The following is an 18639-nucleotide window of genomic DNA, read 5'->3' on the forward strand; positions in this document are numbered from 1 at the left end:
TAGATTCTCTGAGTGATCCCACTGATATCTCTTTCCTGGGTTTTAGAAGAAAGAAAGGGGTCTATTCTTTCCTATGGGTATATGAAGGGGCTTCAATGCAAAGTAACTCCCAGCCCACAGCAGCCCTCCTTCTCACTTCTAATTCTTACCCCACACCTTAAGTCTCTTTTACAAGTTGAAGGTAAATGGACAGTTGTAGTAAAAAGAAAAAAAAATGTTTTTAAAACCCTAGTTTCCATGTTCCTACTTTGCATGATGACCTTATATTTCACCTTGGAATGTAGTACCCATTTTATTCCTTTATTATTTTTAGAAACGTTTAAAATTTTTTTGAGATGATTATATTAATAGATTCCCATGCAGTTATAAAAATATTACAAAGAGCTGCTATGTATTCATCAACCATTTTTCCCCAATAGTAATGTATTGTACATATGTAGTATAGTATCACACCCAGGAAATTGACAATCAATCAGTTTCATTCAGAATGAGCCAACTTTATGTCACTCATTAGGGTTTGTGTTTAGTTGCATACAATTTTGCCTATATGAGTAGATTCATGTGACCACAAACACACTCTAAAGGCAATAGTTTCCTTGAGGATCCCTTGTTCTATTCTTTTCAGCATCAGCCACAACTGTCCCTCCCCACTCCCTAAACCTTGTCCACTGCTAATCTGTTTTCTTTATATAGAATTTTGTAATTTCAAGAATGCTATATAAATAGAAGCATATAGTTAAGGTTGGCATTTTTCATCACTCATAATAACCTTAAGAATGACCCAAGTTATTGCATGCCAGGTGGAGTTAGGGGCCCAGGTTCTTATGGGGGTCGAGGTGGGGTTGGGGAGGGATGGGGGGCCGGGATAGTGTGGGGTGTGAATTGTTTGGTCACTATCCCTGCTCTGCACTGCCTTGTCATGTCTTGTTGCTACCAGTTGGTGGGAATGGAGGTTCAGCTCCCTACCAGTGAGTGCTGCCTGCTCCAGCCAGTAGGAGGAACGAAGACAGAAGATTAGTTTTTACCAGGCGGTTGGCTGAAAGAATTGGATCCCACCTCCCACTTGTGTAGGGAAGATTGGGGGGAGAGGAAGATCAACTTCTTGAAAATGAAGGTGGGGGAAGAGGACTTGGGGGAATGGTTTTGACTTTGGTGTCTTCTTTGGTGTTTCTATAGGGTGGGTATTGCCAAAAAGGTTTTCGATTCTATTAGGTCACCATACAGAGCTATCTTAGAAAAATTTTGTTTGTGCCTGATTCTGGACTGCCAGCTCATGCAGGGCTTAGGAGATATATGAGAGGCGAGAAGGACACCTACCTCCCGTCATTCCTCAAAGTCTGAGGTCCTCGGTTTACTTTCCACATGTTTATATTTTTTGACTGTTATGTCCAGAGTTTTTATTTGAAAGAGAAAATTCCAGAGAGGAATGGGGGGAAACAGGAAGCAGAAGGGACATTTCCTTTTTTTTTTTTAACTGACCTCATTTCATTTTTATTTTCTTAATGTCACATTGAAAGGGTGGAAACTTGACAACAAAATCAAATGGCATTATAACTTAATAATATTAACATTATAAGCTATCAAAGCCAAAAATCCACACAGAACCTGCAGGGCACACAATTATTTGTTATTTTAAAACAAACATTTCTATGATAGCATTTTGTGGGCCTTGTAGTTAATGTACAAGCAAGTTTTCAATTTGAAGGATTTTAAAGCTATGGAAAAGGGGAAAGACAAATACTCTGGATGCTGCATACCCTTTATGCAGGCCCACCAACTGTTAACATTTCACCCCATTTCCTTCCTCCTTTTCTCTGTTTCTCTCAGTCTCTGTGACTCTCTCTTAGAATCAGTAAAGATACACGAACAATTTTAGTTTTTAGTTACTTAATGTCATAAGCCATTCACGTTTTTATTCTTTTTGACATTTTAAACGTTCTAAATTTGGCCAGTCAGAGCCCCTTTAAGCAGTCTCCTGTGTCCTTTCAGGTCTCTATTAATTGTTAAGCACTTACTTGCTTTGAGACACAAGGAGATGTCCCAGACTTACCTTGTACTCTGCTTGAGACCCAAAATCAGCTATTTCTCCATGGAGCGCTAATTTGGGGGCTTCAGCAGACAAAAAGGGATATTCCATTCTGTCACACACCATTTTGTAGGTTATGACAAAATATACAATGTCCTGTGTATTAGTCAGCCTAAGGGGTGCTACTGCAAAATACCAGAAACCAGCTGGCTTTTATAAAGGGTATTTATTTGGGATAGAAGCTTATGGTTACCGGCCGTAAAGCGTAAATTACCTCCCTCACCAAAGTCTATTGCCTTGTGTTGGGGCAAGATGGCTGCCGACGTCTGCAAGGGTTCAGGCTTCCTGGGTTCTTCTCGTCCCAGGGTTCACCTCTCTCTGGGCTCAGCTGCTCTGATATCTCCACAAGGCCAGCTATAGACTGTCAGGCAAATGGCTCTCTCTCTCTTCCTGGGGCTCGATTCTCTTTGGGTTCAGCTGCTTTGCATTCTCCTGTATGTTTACTTTCTGTGCTCCAGCTCAAGAACTCCAACCTCCCTTCTCTGTGGTGTAGTTTCTCTGTGAGTCTCCACCCACCAAAGGGGCTGGGATGAAATATCCTACTGGTGTAGCCCAATCAAAAACTTAATCATTATTTAATCAACTAAAAGTGAAACCTCTGAATCAAATATTATCTAACATGTCCAGAGGAAAAGACCAGTTCACAAACATAATCCACTATCTAATTTTGGAATTCATAAACAATATCAAACTGCTATAGCCTGTGTCCATCAAAGCAATGTCATACAGAAAATTCCAGCATCCCCAAAATATCCTCATCTTACACCTATTCTTCCCTGTCCCTCCCCTCTGTACTTCTGGTGGCCACTGCTTTTATAACAATGGTAAAAGTTCTTCCATTGCTAGAATAGTAATGTCTATAATAGAATAATAAGTCTACTTTAGTCCATTGTTCATTCCCCAATCTTGAGGATTTGGTGATGGTGATGTCCATTCTGTTTTTAATTGAGAGTGGGTTCTTTTTATTTAGACCAAAGTAATTTTTCTAAATAAATCAGTTAATTTATATATATTCTACCATCTTCATTATTTCTATTTGTCCTAGTTTTTCAGAGTTTCTTTTTTTATTCTTTTTTTAAAGGCTGTGATATTGGTTGACTCTTTGTTTCCTCATTCTACTTTTTCTCCCTTACTGCTTTGGAATTATAAACTACTTTTCCACACTCTATTTTTATTTTATTAGTGGTGATTCTTGAATATTTAAGTGGTATACTTAATTTAGCAAAGTGTGCAGTATCTTAATATAGTTCCTCCTTTCAGAGACTACAGGGCTCTGAAATACCATAGTCCATTTACTTCTCTATTGATTTTTTTTTTTTTAAAGATTTATTTATTTATTTAATTTCCCCCCTCCCCTGGTTGTCTGTTCTTGGTGTCTATTTGCTGCGTCTTGTTTCTTTGTCCGCTTCTGTTGTCGTCAGCGGCACGGGAAGTGTGGGCGGCGCCATTCCTGGGCAGGCTGCTCTTTCTTTTCACGCTGGGCGGCTTTTCCTCACGGGCGCACTCCTTGCGTGTGGGGCTCCCCCATGCAGGGGACACCCCTGCGTGGCACGGCACTCCTTGCGCGCATCAGCACTGCGCATGGGCCAGCTCCACACGGGTCAAGGAGGCCCGGGGTTTGAACCGCGGACCTCCCATATGGTAGACGGACGCCCTAACCACTGGGCCATAGTCCGTTTCCCTCTATTGATTTAGATGCTGTTTTCCCCCTTTTTTTTTCAATACAAGCATGCATAATTTTTATTGGTTATTTTCTGTTTAGATTTTTTCTTCTTTTTTTTTAAGAATTCCACATTTCATTTCAGACTTTACTTCTGGAATCATTTATTACTTTCCCAATAAAATCTTCAAAAAGTCTTTTTTATACAAATTCTACAAGAAGCAAAATACTTTATCAGTAGTCTTAAAATATCTTTATTTCATCTTCTTATAAAACAGTTTTGCTTAACATACAGTTCTAAGTGGCCAGTAATCTTCTCTTAGCAATTTTTATATTCCTTTGGCTTTGGGCTTCTATTTTTGTTATGGAAAGGTGGCCTAAATATTGTTCCTTTGTAACCAGTTTATCTTTTATCTCTGGATGCTTTAAAAAATTTTATATGACTTTGCTGATTTGCCATTTGGCTATAACGTGATAGGATGAGCTTATTTTCATTCATTGTATTTGGAAACTATTAACCTTATAAATTACTAGAGGGAGTGTTTTTCATTAATTTAGAAAATTGTAAGCCATTAGCTTTTCAAATAATGTCTCTGCCCCTTTTTCTATATTATAAATTTCTCAAATTTTTATTATTCTATTTTAGAACTTACTTTATTTTCCAAGTTTCTTGGATTCTTTGTGCTTCAAAGAAACATTCTATGGAATTTCTTCAGATTTTTCTTCCTATCAACTAATATCTGTTAGGGTGTATATAATTTACTATTGAACACTCATGCAAAATGTTTAATATTATTACATTTCATTTCTGGAAATCTATTTGGATCATTTCAAATCTTCTTAGTTATTATTTTTAGTGTCTTTCTCTTCACTCATGTATTTGGTTCTCTCTTTTATTTTTTATTATTATACACATTTTTATTCTGTTTCTGATAATTCCAGTAATTTATATTACTGAGGCCTAATTGTGTCATATCTCTGATTTCCTGTTAAAATTTTTAAACTAACTCCTTTAAAAAATTTTTTTTGGTATGAGTGCATGTTTACTGAAGCTTTGTCTACAGAGATTAACTCAGTTTCACTAAATGAAATGTTAGTGGAAAGTCCAGAAGTAGTTGACTTGACAGACAATGCTAATTTCTCCCACCCCCACCACTCCTCTTTCTTCTGGACCAATAACTAGTCTGAAGTCGTAGCAGGCTTTGAAAGGTGAGGTGCAAAGTGTGACCCATGAGGAGATGCTCTACACTCCAAAACGACAGCATGATTTTTCCAATTTATATAGACAGAAATCAGGAGAAAATGTGTGCAAATGGATATTAAGGGTGTGGGAGAATGGTAGAAAGAACATAAAGTTGAATCAGGCTAAAGTTATTGAAATGGACCCACAAAGCAGAGTAATGATTCAATATTGTTGCTTGAGAGGTTAGAAAGAACAGTAATAGATTGTTTGGTGAGTTCACTGAAGCACGGACCAAAAGAAAGGCAGCTTACATGACCTGAAGTTGAAATGATAGATCTATTTTGATATAATGTAGATGACAGAATTCAAAGTCATAGAGAGATTGGAATATTAGCATGGATTTGTCATCTACAATCTGCTCAAGCACCCCAGGAATGTTCAGAGAACACATTTTATATACCAGGACTCTGAGAAGTAAACTTCTGAGAACAGCTCCATCATCCCTGAGGAGCTCTGTGGTCACTCTACTTTGTAGATCAGATATTATTATTGGAACTGCTGCCACAGAACATGGATCCTTAAACACCATCAGCATGATTGGATCCTGTATTGGCAGGAGCCAAATGGCAGCACTTAATCACTAAAGACAAAGTGGGTTTGGCTAGCATAATGCACAGAAGTCAAAAGAGTAATAAGAATAGTCTAACATAGAAACCAGTGGTGTTGACTAGTTGGCCATGTGGTGCCTAGAAGTGAAATAAATGGGCAGTCTACTAAATTCTTACTTTGTCTGTATAAGCAGAAGATTTCCAGATCAAGTGAAAAAAAGTCTAACTTGAATTACAGATACAGAGCATCTAGGCCACTGAATCAATTCCCAGACTTCAGATAGTTTGCCGACCCAGAACCACTTGAAAGAAGGGAAGGCCAGTTCCCCTTGGCAAAGGACCCTGCTATACTACCAAAAATTTATACCATTAATATTCTTCCCAGCCTTCCCCAAAGGAGTCTACAGTCTTTTACCAGGATGACTGTGCATTGTGGAAAAGGAAATGATCAGAAGTTTCTGGGGTCATTAGACATTGGCTCTGAACAGACATCAATTCCAAGAGACTCAAAGAATCACTGTGGTCCACCAGTCAGGGAAGGGGCTAATGGAGGTTAAGTAATCAATGGAGTTTTAGCTCAGGTCTGTCTCGTAGAATAGACATACTCAGAAAATTGCAGAATCCCTTTATTGGCTCCCTGACTTGTGGAAGCAGGGCCATTAAGTTTGGAAAGGCAAGTGGAAGCCACTAGAACTGCCTCTGCCTAGCAAAATGGCAAAGCAAAAGGAATATGGCATTCCTGGAAGGATTGCAAAGACTAGTGCCACCATCAAAGACTTGAAGGATGCAGAGTTGGTGATTCCCAGCACATCCCCAACCAACTTTCCTATTTGTACTGTGCAGAAAATCAATTGATCTGGAAGGATGGCAGTAGATTACATCTGTTGAATACAATTGCAGCTGCTGTTCCAAATTAGGTATCATTGCTTAAGCAAATAAACACATCCCCTGATACCTGATCTATATCTACTGATGTAGCAAATGCTTTTTTCTTGGTACCTATTAGTAAAGACCATTAGAAAAAGTTTGCTTTCAGCTGGCAAGGCCAGCAGTATACTATCCTACTTCAGGAGTGTATCAGGTTTCAAGTCCTATGACATAATCAGGTCTGCAGGGATATTGATCCCCTTTCACTTCCATTATATATCCCACTGGTTCATTATATTGATGATATTATGCCCTTTGGACCTAGTAAGCAAGATATAGAAACTATTTTAGACTTATTTGTCAGACATTTGCCTGTCAGAGGCTGGGAGATAAATCCATAAAAAATTCAGGGGCCTTTCTTCAATTTCAGTGAAATTCCTAGATATTCAGTGGTGTGGGTCATGCCCAGATATCCTTTCTAAGGTGAAGGATAGGTTGTTGCATCTGGCCCTTCCATGACCAAAAAAGAAGTACAATGCCTAGTTGACCTCTTTGGATTTTGGAGAAAGCATATTCCTCATTTGGGTGTGCTAGTCTGTCCCATTTATGAAATGACCAAAAAACTGATAGTTTTGGGTAAAGACCAGGTCAAGAGGAAGCTCTGCAACAAGTGCAGGCTGCTGTGCAAGGTACTCTGCCACTTGGTCATATGAACCAGCAGACCCAGTGGTGCTGGAAGTTTTAGAGGCAAATAGAGATGTTGTTTGAGACTTTGGCTCCTATAGAAGAATCATAGAACAGATTCTTAAGATTTTAGAGTAAAGTCCTACCATCCTCTGCAGATAACTACTTTCCTTTTGAGAAACAGCTTTTGGTCTGCTACTGGGCCTTAATAGAGATCAAGCACTTAATCATGGACCACCATGAGAACTGAGTTACCTGTCATGAGCTGGGTGTTTTCTGAATCACCAATCCGTAATGTTGGGTGTGCACAGAAGCCCCGCATCATCAAATGTTCATGGCATATACAAGACTGGGCTTGTGCAGCCCTAAAGGCACAAGTGATTTACATGAGAAGTGACCCAAATGACCATGGCCTCATTCATGGTACATTTCCTTCTTTCCAGCCCACAACTATGACTATTGGGAAGTTTCTTATCATCAGTGGACTGAGCAAGAGAAAACTTGGACCTGGTTACAGATAGTTCTGTATGATATACAGGTCCTACCCAAAAGTGGATAGCTGCAGCACCCCAGCCCCACTTTGGGACTTCCCTCAAAGTCAGTGGTAATGGGAAATCCTACCAGTGGACAGATGTTGGGCTGTGCATCCAGTTGTTCATTTTGCTTGGAAGGAGAAACAGCCACAGATACATTTGTATACTGATTCGGGTTGTGGAAGTGATCTGGCTGGATGGTCAGGGACATGAGAGGAACACAATTGGAAAATTGGTGACAAAGAGGTCTCAAGAAGAGGAATGTGGATAAATCCTTTTGAATGAAAAAATACAAAACAAACCACGAAGGTATTTATGTTCCATGTGAATGCTCACTAGAGGGTGACTTCAGCAGAGGAAGATTTTAATAGTCAAGTGAATAAGATGACCCATTGTATGACTATCTTTTGGTCTTTTTCCCCAGCCACTTCTGCCATTGCCCAATAAACTCAGATAAAAGTGACCATGGTGGAAGGGATGGAGGTTATACATGGGCTCAGCAACATAGATTTCTACTCACCAAGGCTGACTGGGCTGCAGTCACTGCTGAATGTTCAATCTGCCAGCAGCAGAGACCAACATTTAATCCAATCTGCCAGCAGCAGAGACCTACACTTAGTACTACACCATTCCCAGAAGTGCTTAGCCTCTTTCCTGGTAAAGGCGACTACAGTGGATGACTTCCAAAATGGATGGGCAGCATTTTGTTCAAAATGAAATAGACACATACTCCAGGCAAAGATTTTGCTTTCCTTGTGCACAATGCTTCTGCCAAAACTACCATCTATGGAATTATTGAATTCCTTATTCTTTATCATGGTATTTCAGCATTGCTTCTGATCAAGGAACCCACTTCAAGGCAGATGAAGGGCAGAAATGGGTGTATATTCATGGAATTCACTTGTCTTACCACATTCCTTATCATCCTGAAGCAACTGGATTGATAGAATTTTGGAAATGCCTTTTGAAGAAACAATTATGGTCCTAACTGGAAGGCAATCCACTGCAGAGCTGGAACAGTGTTCTCCAGGAGACTGTATATGGACAAAATCAGCACCAATTCTGTAATGCTATTTCTTCCATAGCTGTTCCTGGACCCGTGAATCAAGAGATGGAAATGGGAATGGCACAACTCATTAAGTTATTTATTTATTTATCTATCTATCTATCTATCTATCTATCTATCTATCTATCCCCCGCAACCCCCTGCTCTCTGTGTCCATTTGCTGTGCATTCTTCTATGTCTGCTTGTCTTTCCTTTAGGCAGCACTGGTAACTGATCTTGGGACCTTCTGGAGTGGGAGAGAGGTGCTCAATCTCTTGTGCCACTTAGCTCCCTGGTCTGCTGCTTCTCTTATTGTCTCTCCTCTGTGTCTCTTTTTGTTGCCCCATCTTGCTGCACCAACTCTTCTCTCGGGCCATATTGCCACACAGGTAAGCACTCCTGTGTGGGCCAGCTCTCTGCTTGGGCCAGCTCACTGCATGAATCAGCTTGCCTTCACCTGGAGGTCCCAGGAATCGAACCCTGGACCCCCCATATGTTAGATGTGAGTCCAATCACTTGAGCCACATCTGCTTCCCACAACTCATTATTAATCTCTAGTGATCCACTGGAAAATTTTTACCTCCTGCCCCAGTGACCTTACACTCTGCTGGTCCTCAGGTCATAATTCCTATAGGAGTAGTGTTTCCACCAGGAGACACAATGATTCCATTAAACTGGAAGTTAAAACTGCCATATGGCCACCTCATGCCTCTGAATTAATAAGCAAAGAAGGAATTACTATACTGCCTGGGGTGACTGAGCCTAACTACCAAGGGGAAATGGATCTGCAACTACATAGTGGAGGTAAAGAAATACAGGCGACACCTTAGGGTGTCTCTCAGTATTACCATGTCCTATAATTAAAGTCAATGGAAAGTTGCAACAATTCAAATCCAGACAGAAATACTAATGTCCCAGAATCTTAAGGAACAAAGGTTTGGTTAACCCCACCAGGTAAATAACCAGGAACAGCTGAGGTGCTTGCTGAGGGTAAAGGGAATATGAAGCAGGTAGTAGAAGAAGGTAGTTATAAATACAAGCTATGCCCTTGTGATTAGTTTCAGAAATGAGTATTGTAATGATTATGAATATTTCTTCCTTGTTTAGAATGTGTTTGCATATGTACATAAAGCAAATGCATTTGTTTTCTTTCCTATTTTATCCCCCTATCATATAACATACATTATATTAACTTTATGTCATGGTATTTAAGTTGCAGGATATCAAGTTTAAGAGTGACTATTGCTCAAGGACTTGCACCCTCTTCTGGGAAAGGGTTAATGTATTTCTGGTTATATACAGGCATTTGAATTACTTTAGGCAAAAGTATGACTGTTTCTGTTTTACTAAGAGATTAAGTATGGTTTAACGAGATGTGTAGGGAAGTGGACTTGGCCCCGTGGTTAGGGCGTCTGTCTACCACATGGGAGGTCCGTGGGTCAAATCCCAGGCCTCCTTGACCCGTGTGGAGCTGGCCCATGTGCAGTGCTGATGCGCGCAAGGAGTGCCGTGCCATGCAGGGGTGTCCCCCGCGTAAGGGAGCACCACACGTGAGGAATGTGCCTTGTAAGGAGAGCCGCCCAGCACCAAAGAAGTTCAGCCTGCCCAGGAATGGCGCTGCACACACAGAGAGCTGATGCAGCAAGATGACACAACAACAAAGAGACACAGATTCCCGTGACACTGATAACAACAGAAGTGGACAGAAAAAAAAAAGAAGAACATGCAGCAAATGGATGCAGAGAACAGACAACTGGGGTAGGGGAGGGGGAGAAGGGGAGAGAAATTAAAAAAATAAATAAAGAGATGTGTTTGGGTGTCAGGTTGATAAGGGGTAGACTATGATGGTTACTACATGTGTCAACTTGGCTAGGTTATGCTGTCCAGTTTTTTAGTCAAGCAAGCATGGACCTATTTGTAACTGTAAGGGTATTTCATGGATTTAAATCATTAGTCAGTTGGTTGGATCTATGGCTGATTATATCTATAATCAACAAGGGAGACTGCTTTCAGCAATGAGAGAAATCTCATCCAATCAGTTGAAGGCCTCAAAGGGAGAACTGATGATTTCAAAAGTCAGGAAGAAAAATTTCTATCTTTACTTCAGCCAGCCATCTTCTCCTGGGGAATCCATTGAAATCTTCAAAAGAATTCCAACCTTGCAACCTGCCTTATGGAATTTCGATTTGCCAATCCCAAAGTTTGTATGAGCCAATTCCTTTAATAAATCTCATTTGTTATATCAGTTCTATTTCTCTGGATAATCTTGTTAACTCCTTTTAATCCTATCTATGAATCAGGTCAGATATTAACTTCTCAAGAAACATTTCTTGACTATCCTTCATACCTACTTATTCAATAATGGTCACCACCCTTCTAGGCTCTCTTATAGGCATATGACCCCTACCATTATATCTAAAATATTGGTTTATAATACTTTTTTTCTGCCTTTAGTTCTTGAATGTGAGTCCTGCAAGGAAAAATTCTGTCTCCTTTATTATTTATAGCATAGGCCACAGTAATATGAATGATTTCTAGGAGGTGATTAATAAATGTTTGCCCATTTACATGAATGTATGTGTGAAATATAATATTTTCTCTATCCCTCACCTATGAGAGGAGTGGAAAATAACCTTCTATTTTTAAAGTCATTGTTAGAATAGTTAATGCTACCTTAAAGAACAAAAAATTTCTTGGTTTGAATTTTATTGTTTAAATTGTTTAAGTGTTGATGCCTGAAATATGGCTAAGTGGCAGTGTTGCTGTGATTGATTTGAGACTCATAGTCACTATAGGACAGGGGAAGAGATAACTCTACCATATTACTTGGACTGAAAATGGGGGTAAGGAGTCACTCAAGAGATGTAAATTGAAATATTTTTACCAGAAAAAATTGGAATGGCAGATCCCCTCCATCCAATATCCAATATAATTTTGAGGAGAGGGTTAGTCAAATAAGTAATATTTTGTTTATATTTTTCGTAGTTTGTTGACATGTACTGTCTCATTTCATCACAACTCTCTTGTGAGTTGGGTAATATGGGTTATCTTATTCCCACATTACAGATGAGACTACTGACTTGAGGGAATACTAAGATAATTTTTTATTACTAACTGCCTCTATATTGGAGTACAAATAGTTTATTAATTCATTTAAGGTTGTATATATGACTGGGATAAAAAAGATATACTAAATAGGAAATGGTTGAAATCTCCTTAACTCATTTGTCTCTCACTTTTATAGAATTCAGGTAAATGGCGAAAAATACGAGCCAAAGAACCTGAAAATGATAGCCACAAAGGAGAAGAAGAAGGAGGAGGAGGAGGTGGAGGAGAAGGAGAAGGAGAAAAAGAAGGTAGAAGGAGGAAAAGGAGGAGAATGAGGAGGAGGAGGAGAGAAGAAGAGGGGGAAGAAGAAGGAGAAGGAGGAGAGAGGAAGAAGGAGGAGGAGGAAGTAGAGGAAGAGGAGAATGAGGAGAAAGAGAAGAAGAAAAGAAATAACCACCACAACTACTACCACCACACCACCACAACGATGACTACCATAGCTGAGAGATTACTTTGATGTATAATTAACAGAACCAAAATATTAAGACAACCAATAAGAACAGAGTTATGTGGAGAGGTTTTGGTGGCTTGTGATGAAGGAAGAGAAAAGGCAGATACAATATGGGAGGAATATTAAGAAGTAGAAATACTTGGGAAGATGATTTTAGGTAAGTTTGTTTTGCACTATTAAGACACAGTAAAAATGCTTCTTTTAGTTGCTTTTGGCTATTGAAATTTTGATTTATCTTAATGTAATTGTGTGCAGCGACTAGTTTACATTCACTATCAATTGAACTAGGTTTTATGAGATATTTGAAAGTTCATACACATATTTAAAATCGATTGGTAGAAGTACAAGGAAAGATTTCAATATTTCTATCCCTCATCTCCGTAGTTAAATTTTGTATAAATGCCAGCATATATTATATCTGACTTCCTAAAGAGTATGCATTCCTAAAGGGAACCAGAGCCGTTCTTAACAAAGTTAAATGCTTTGAAGGACATTGAATTTGGGCAAAGAATATTCCAGGCATGTTGGCACAGTTTGCAACCTATATTCACATTATTCTTTACAGGATCTTTAATTCAAATCTGATTGATTTCTTTAGCTGCTCCAATTCATACACTGCCTACTGAGTAGTCATATTTGGAGATGAGTCTCTACTAGAGACATTGTTTTCTTGGCTTTTGAACAAACACAGATCAATATTAGGAAACATATCTATTATGAGTGTGTTCGCTGTTGTTCAGTTATGTTGAATACTGATATCATGCCTGCTTGTCTATTTGTTATTTGCACAAAAAAGGTCAAACCACCATTGGAACTTTAATCACAGCTTCTAAAATGAAACAACTCTTCACATGTGAAAAAGGCAAAATGTGATAAAGACTTTTACTAGCACATTCCTAGTTATATTTGCTAAAACATAGAACTATTTAATTTTAAATGTCTTGATTCCTTTGAGAATCTTAAATTTATTGTAATACAAGCATTTGTATTAAAGCTTAATTTCTAGTCAGTTTTTATGGTTAATTTAAATAGGGAAATAACATAAAACAATAAACACATTTATAAGAGTAAGAACATTTCTGTAGGGAAATCATTGTATAAAATTAAAATATTCCAGCTAGTAATTCCAATCTAATCAAGTGCTTAAAATGATTACTTAATTGGGCCTTACAAAACATACCTTTTGAGATCACATATGAAGCTATATATCCAATTGCCATCTGGTTATATGACAATAAAGTATTCTACCTGAAATTCTACCCTTTTAAAAAAAGCATACCTACTGGTTCCTTTTGGGTTGAAAAGTCAGATATATGTTTAGATTTCTTTGGATAAATGGAATTTATTTTGAGGCTACATGGGAAGAAATGTGTTACAGGCAGGATTGTTGGGGAAATAGACTCTAAAACAGAAATTTACGTGGAGGATGTTTATGGGATGTTCTTGTTGGATCAAGAACTATAAGTAAGTGCTGTAAGCATGAATGAATAAAGGAAGAAGATGACCTTCAGTGCTATCACAAGAAATGCCTCCACTAATTCCACAGGAGCTGGGGTGACCTTGCAAAGTTGAATCACATAGAGGTAAGGAGGGTCAGGCTTTATGCCCCTGAAGGAATTTTAGAGATTGGCAGTCCCCAGGAAGACGTCATGGCCCTGGATGAGGTGGTTCTCTTTAGCTGAAGACAATTTCTGGAGAGGTACTCAGATGATTAGCTGTTAGCAGCCAACGTGCTCAGCAACTGTGGGACTGACTACCCCAGTCTTGATTTAAGAGTATCGGCATCATGCATACCACAGCATCCACAACAATCTGAAAACTAGAAATGTTCTCTCTTGTTGTAGAACTCACACTTTTGGTCTTCTTAATCATTTTTTTTTAAATCATGATGTCTACGACTTCAGAGAAATTGCAGCATTCTTTTTGTGGGTCTCTGCTTCTATACCACTCTACTGTCTGCTTTTAGTTTCACATTTAAATTCTTTAACATAGACAATGTTATTGGATTTGACCCTCAGTGTTCAGTATAAAGCGTCCCTCTTGGGCAAAGCTCATGTGCCAGCGCCTATTATTGGTCACAGGTTGGTCTATATCAATGACTGTCTTTGAGTTTGTGATGTGGCCAAATTAGCAAGATCGCAGGGAACACAACGTGGTGATCTATTTATAAAGAACTGTCCAGAAGGAAGGTTCTTGGCAAGGCAGCCAATAAGAGGTTGCACAATAGTGATCACTTTAAACTGAAGTTCCTTGCCTGGCTCACTAATTCATTGTAGTGATCAATTCCCTTTACAAATCCTGCCCTCTCCCCCCCCGCCACACAAAAGTTTTGATATAACAGGGGTTCTCAAATTTCACAATGAATTAAAATATCCTAGGAAGACAGTTTAAAATAAAGATTCCTAGGATAACTAATGACTAAATTGGTTTGAGGTGGTATCCTGTATTTGCATTTGTAATTAACATTCTGTATCATTTAGGTTGCAGTTAACAAAATCACTCTATGCAGTTTCAGAAGAAGGAGATTTAAAAGAGGCAATTAAGTGCCTTAAAATTGTTGGGAGGATTGACATACTTGACTCCAAATTTAATTTCCAGGAATTACTCCCAGAATAACACTATGAAACTGGTCCATCATGGGAGGTGATTAGGAAGCTGGGAAATAGGCAGTCTCTGCCACAATACATGCCTACGAAATGAATCACCCACACCTTTCCTGTCAACACCAAAGAGCTAGGGCTGGCTTCAATCTCATCGTGTAAATCTCACATGGGTGCCTCTGCTTGCAGAAAATAGACCCTTCATGGAATCCAAGGTGGAAGGGAACCATGGAAAAGTTGCCTTACTTCCTCCTCTGCACTGAGAAAACTAATCTGAACCATCTGCCACAATCTCTCAGGGAATATGATGCAGGTATCCATAAACCACAAATTGAGAAAACAAATTATGACATGGTACTAATTTGGCAGAAGCAAGTGGATTCTATTTAAGGAGCAGCAAAATATAGATGGATTGGCCTTTCTAAACATGCCTGGATTGTACATTGTTGTTAAATGTCTCAAGCACTGTAAAGGGTAGAATGGTACTATGATTTCTTTATGCTTTTTCTAAATAAATTATTTGTATGCTTTTATTTAGATACAGTCAGAATATTGAATGTTAAATTTCACCAGTCTTTGACCTTAAATCTTGAAATTTAAACCAATGGATAATACTGTCAACTACATTAAAAACTATATAGCAATATCATGGTTACCATGGTCCCAAGGCATGTCATCGAGACTTGTTCTTTAGTGCCTTGTTCCCTGCCAATGCTGGTAGATCAAAGAGGAAAGAGGCAAGATGGATGATGCTTTAACACTGGTGGCAACCAGGCATCACTTAGCGATTGCCAGTCACTCAGAGCCAGATCTGCTATTTGTTTTTCTCACTGCATTCCTTCTACTACAGGTGAAATTCTGTGAAATCAAGTTTAACACAATATATGGATTTTTTCCCTTCTTATTTTTAAAATAATGAAACAGGGTACAATCTCTTCTGTTGTGTTCCTGTAGCACAAATTAGTTAACACATATTTAGTGAAAACAGGATTATAATACAAATGTTGTATTGATTCATATTTGATTCCCATCTCCCGATCATTTCTTAAGTGTTGCCAAGGATTTTATTGAGAGGCAGAGGGGATGACCAAGGAAGAGATGTCACACAGTTTTTTGGTAACTACTAGATTCGACTCCTCCTTCTTGTTCCAACAATGTCTCCTACATCTATTTTTTCTACAGTGCTCAATATAGACTATGGGTCCTCAGGAGGTGATGCTGACACCAGTAAGAGCCTCACCAATCAAGGACAATTCATTATATGCTTAAATTCTCCTTATCATGGCAGGAAAAGGGGCATCAATAACAAGGGGTTTCATAGTCCATAGCTGTTTAAAACATACCATCTTCTACAGCCTTCTCCTATTTGCTAAGCATTCCATCTAAAGCAGATTATACTGAATTGAAATTCAGATTGATGTTTGCTTTAAGACTTTTTTCTGGCACTATTTTCATTATATCTGATTTATAAATTATGCTCATTAAATATTTTATAGAGTTCCAAAATAAATGAAACATGCCTACTAATTTTTATGTGAAAATGGAGACCTTCTTATCTTGGTCCAATTGGCCTGTTATTTTAAGCAGACTAAAACTTGGAAATGTCTCCCCATTTTTCCTTAGGGTAGATCTTCATTGCAGTTTGCATTCAAAAAGCATTTCTTGTTATTAGCATGGGTAATGAACAGAGCTGGCTCACAATAACTTCCCAAGGGCCCCTTTAAACTGGATTTACGTTGGAAAAATCCTGGACTTTGGTCATTTTCTGAGTCAGTCACTATTTTTTTTTGCTTAGGGAAGATAACTTATTGAATTTGAGTTAACTTCTCCATCCCCTCATCAAGGGAAGATTCAATTCCTGTAGCAGTTTATTTCCTTGGGCTTGTATCTCTCCAGCTTTATACCAGCTTTTTTCTTTACAAATCTGTTCTCTATGCCTGTTGTAGGCCACAGACTATCTGCTGACCTTTGCACACTGTTAAGTGACACAGGCCAGAAGGGGTAACGCCACTTTTACCACTCATTCAGGTCTCTCCGGGGTCTTTGCCCCGGAACCAGGATCCATTCATTGAGTAGTCCTTGTTCATGTCTTGAAATTTTCTCATGGTTTTGTGGCAGATGGAAATGTTGTAAAGCAATCCTATTGATTCCTGTGAGTACTTTGTTCCCAAACAAGGAATATACAATAGCTGGGACTCTACTTAGAGCAGGATGACACATGCCTCATCATGAAGGTGGCCCCTGAGTGTGGAAGGTAGTATAGCTAAGGACTGCTTTGTTATCTTAACAGCATAACTACTTCTTTTTCTCTTTGGGAGGCCTGACAACACTATGCAGGTATCTCCACTTTTTCTTCTTGGAGGAGTTGTGGCAGCTGAACCCAAAGTACCCACACACCACAGAACTCAGCAATCTGTGGAGCAACATAGACCGAACAGGATGGATATTAACATCACTTGCTTTCTCTTGACTCCAAAAGACCATGTTTTTTACTAAAGTGTTTATTATACAGTTTTCAAACTTCATGCATTTGTACCATAATTAGCTGTCTCAATTGACCTTTTTTTACACTTTGCAGTGGATTGGAACTCTAGGTACCACAGAAAAACATGTTTTTAGACTTACTCTTGGGAAGTAGCTGTGGCTCAAGCAATTGAGCTCCCGTTTACCACATGGAGGACCCAGGTTCAATCCCCAGGACCTCCTCACAAGAGAAAGAAAAATGGCATCCCAGACCTGTGCGGTGAGGTGCAGGCCCCCTGCATGGCAAAGCAATGCACCAAAAAAGATGGTGGTGCAACCAGATAGAAAAATGGACAAACAAACAAACAAAAAACTTGTAGGTAGGACTTTTTGATGAGGTTACTTCAGTTAAGGCATGGTCCACCTCAGTCAAGATGAGTGTCAATCCTGTTATAAAGAATACTTTATAAGTAGAATGAAACTCAAACACAAAGAGAAAAGATCACTGGAGGCAGAAGCTGAAAGTAAAAAGAACCCAGAAGAAAAGGGAGAGGCCAGGAGAGGCTACCATGTGTATTGCCATGTGACCAAGGTTCACCAGCAGCCAGAATGCCAATCTTCAGAAAGATAGCACAGCCTTGATGATGCCTTGATTTGAACACTTTTCCTGGCTTCAAACTGTGATCTGTTAAATTCTTGTTGTTTAAGCCTACCCCTTGCGTGGTTTTTGCCTGAGCAGTCAAGGAAACTAAAACACACCCCTTGCTGTAAAGCTAACTTCATCATTCTTAAGATTAAATTCCTGTATGTACTGTCACATTATTAGTTTATTTATTAGAATTTTAATATGTCCTTTTCATTATCCTACTATTTTTGTTAGAATTGGTATATCATTAGTATTCTGGGTACATCATCTGGCTGTGATGGCTTACTCTGAACCTAGTTTTTCAAATGCTTTCATTGTTTCTAGTATACAGTTTTGCAGAAATTCAGGTTCTGTTTTTGTTTTGTTTTGTTTCTAGGAGCATGCATGTCACGTTAGAGTAGACAAGTCTGAATGTGGAGTTTTCAGAGTTCCTCTTATCTATTGCTCTTTAACAAACTGACACAAACTTAATGTTTTAAAACATTCATTTTATTATTCTTATGTATTCTGGAAATTAGGTATTAAGAAAGAAAACAGTAGGGATAACTCTTTCTGTTCCATATTGCCTAAGGTCTTAGCTGAGAAGACCTGATCAGCTCTAAATAATTCAAACTCCTTGGGGGGCAGCAAGAGCCGGGACAGGAGGATTTATTTTGAAGATGGCTTCTTCACTCAGATGTCTGGGCTCTGAGGTAGGATGGCTGA

The sequence above is a fragment of the Dasypus novemcinctus genome, chromosome 15 (genome assembly GCF_030445035.2).
Source record: "Dasypus novemcinctus isolate mDasNov1 chromosome 15, mDasNov1.1.hap2, whole genome shotgun sequence".
Classification (NCBI taxonomy): Eukaryota; Metazoa; Chordata; class Mammalia; order Cingulata; family Dasypodidae; genus Dasypus; species Dasypus novemcinctus.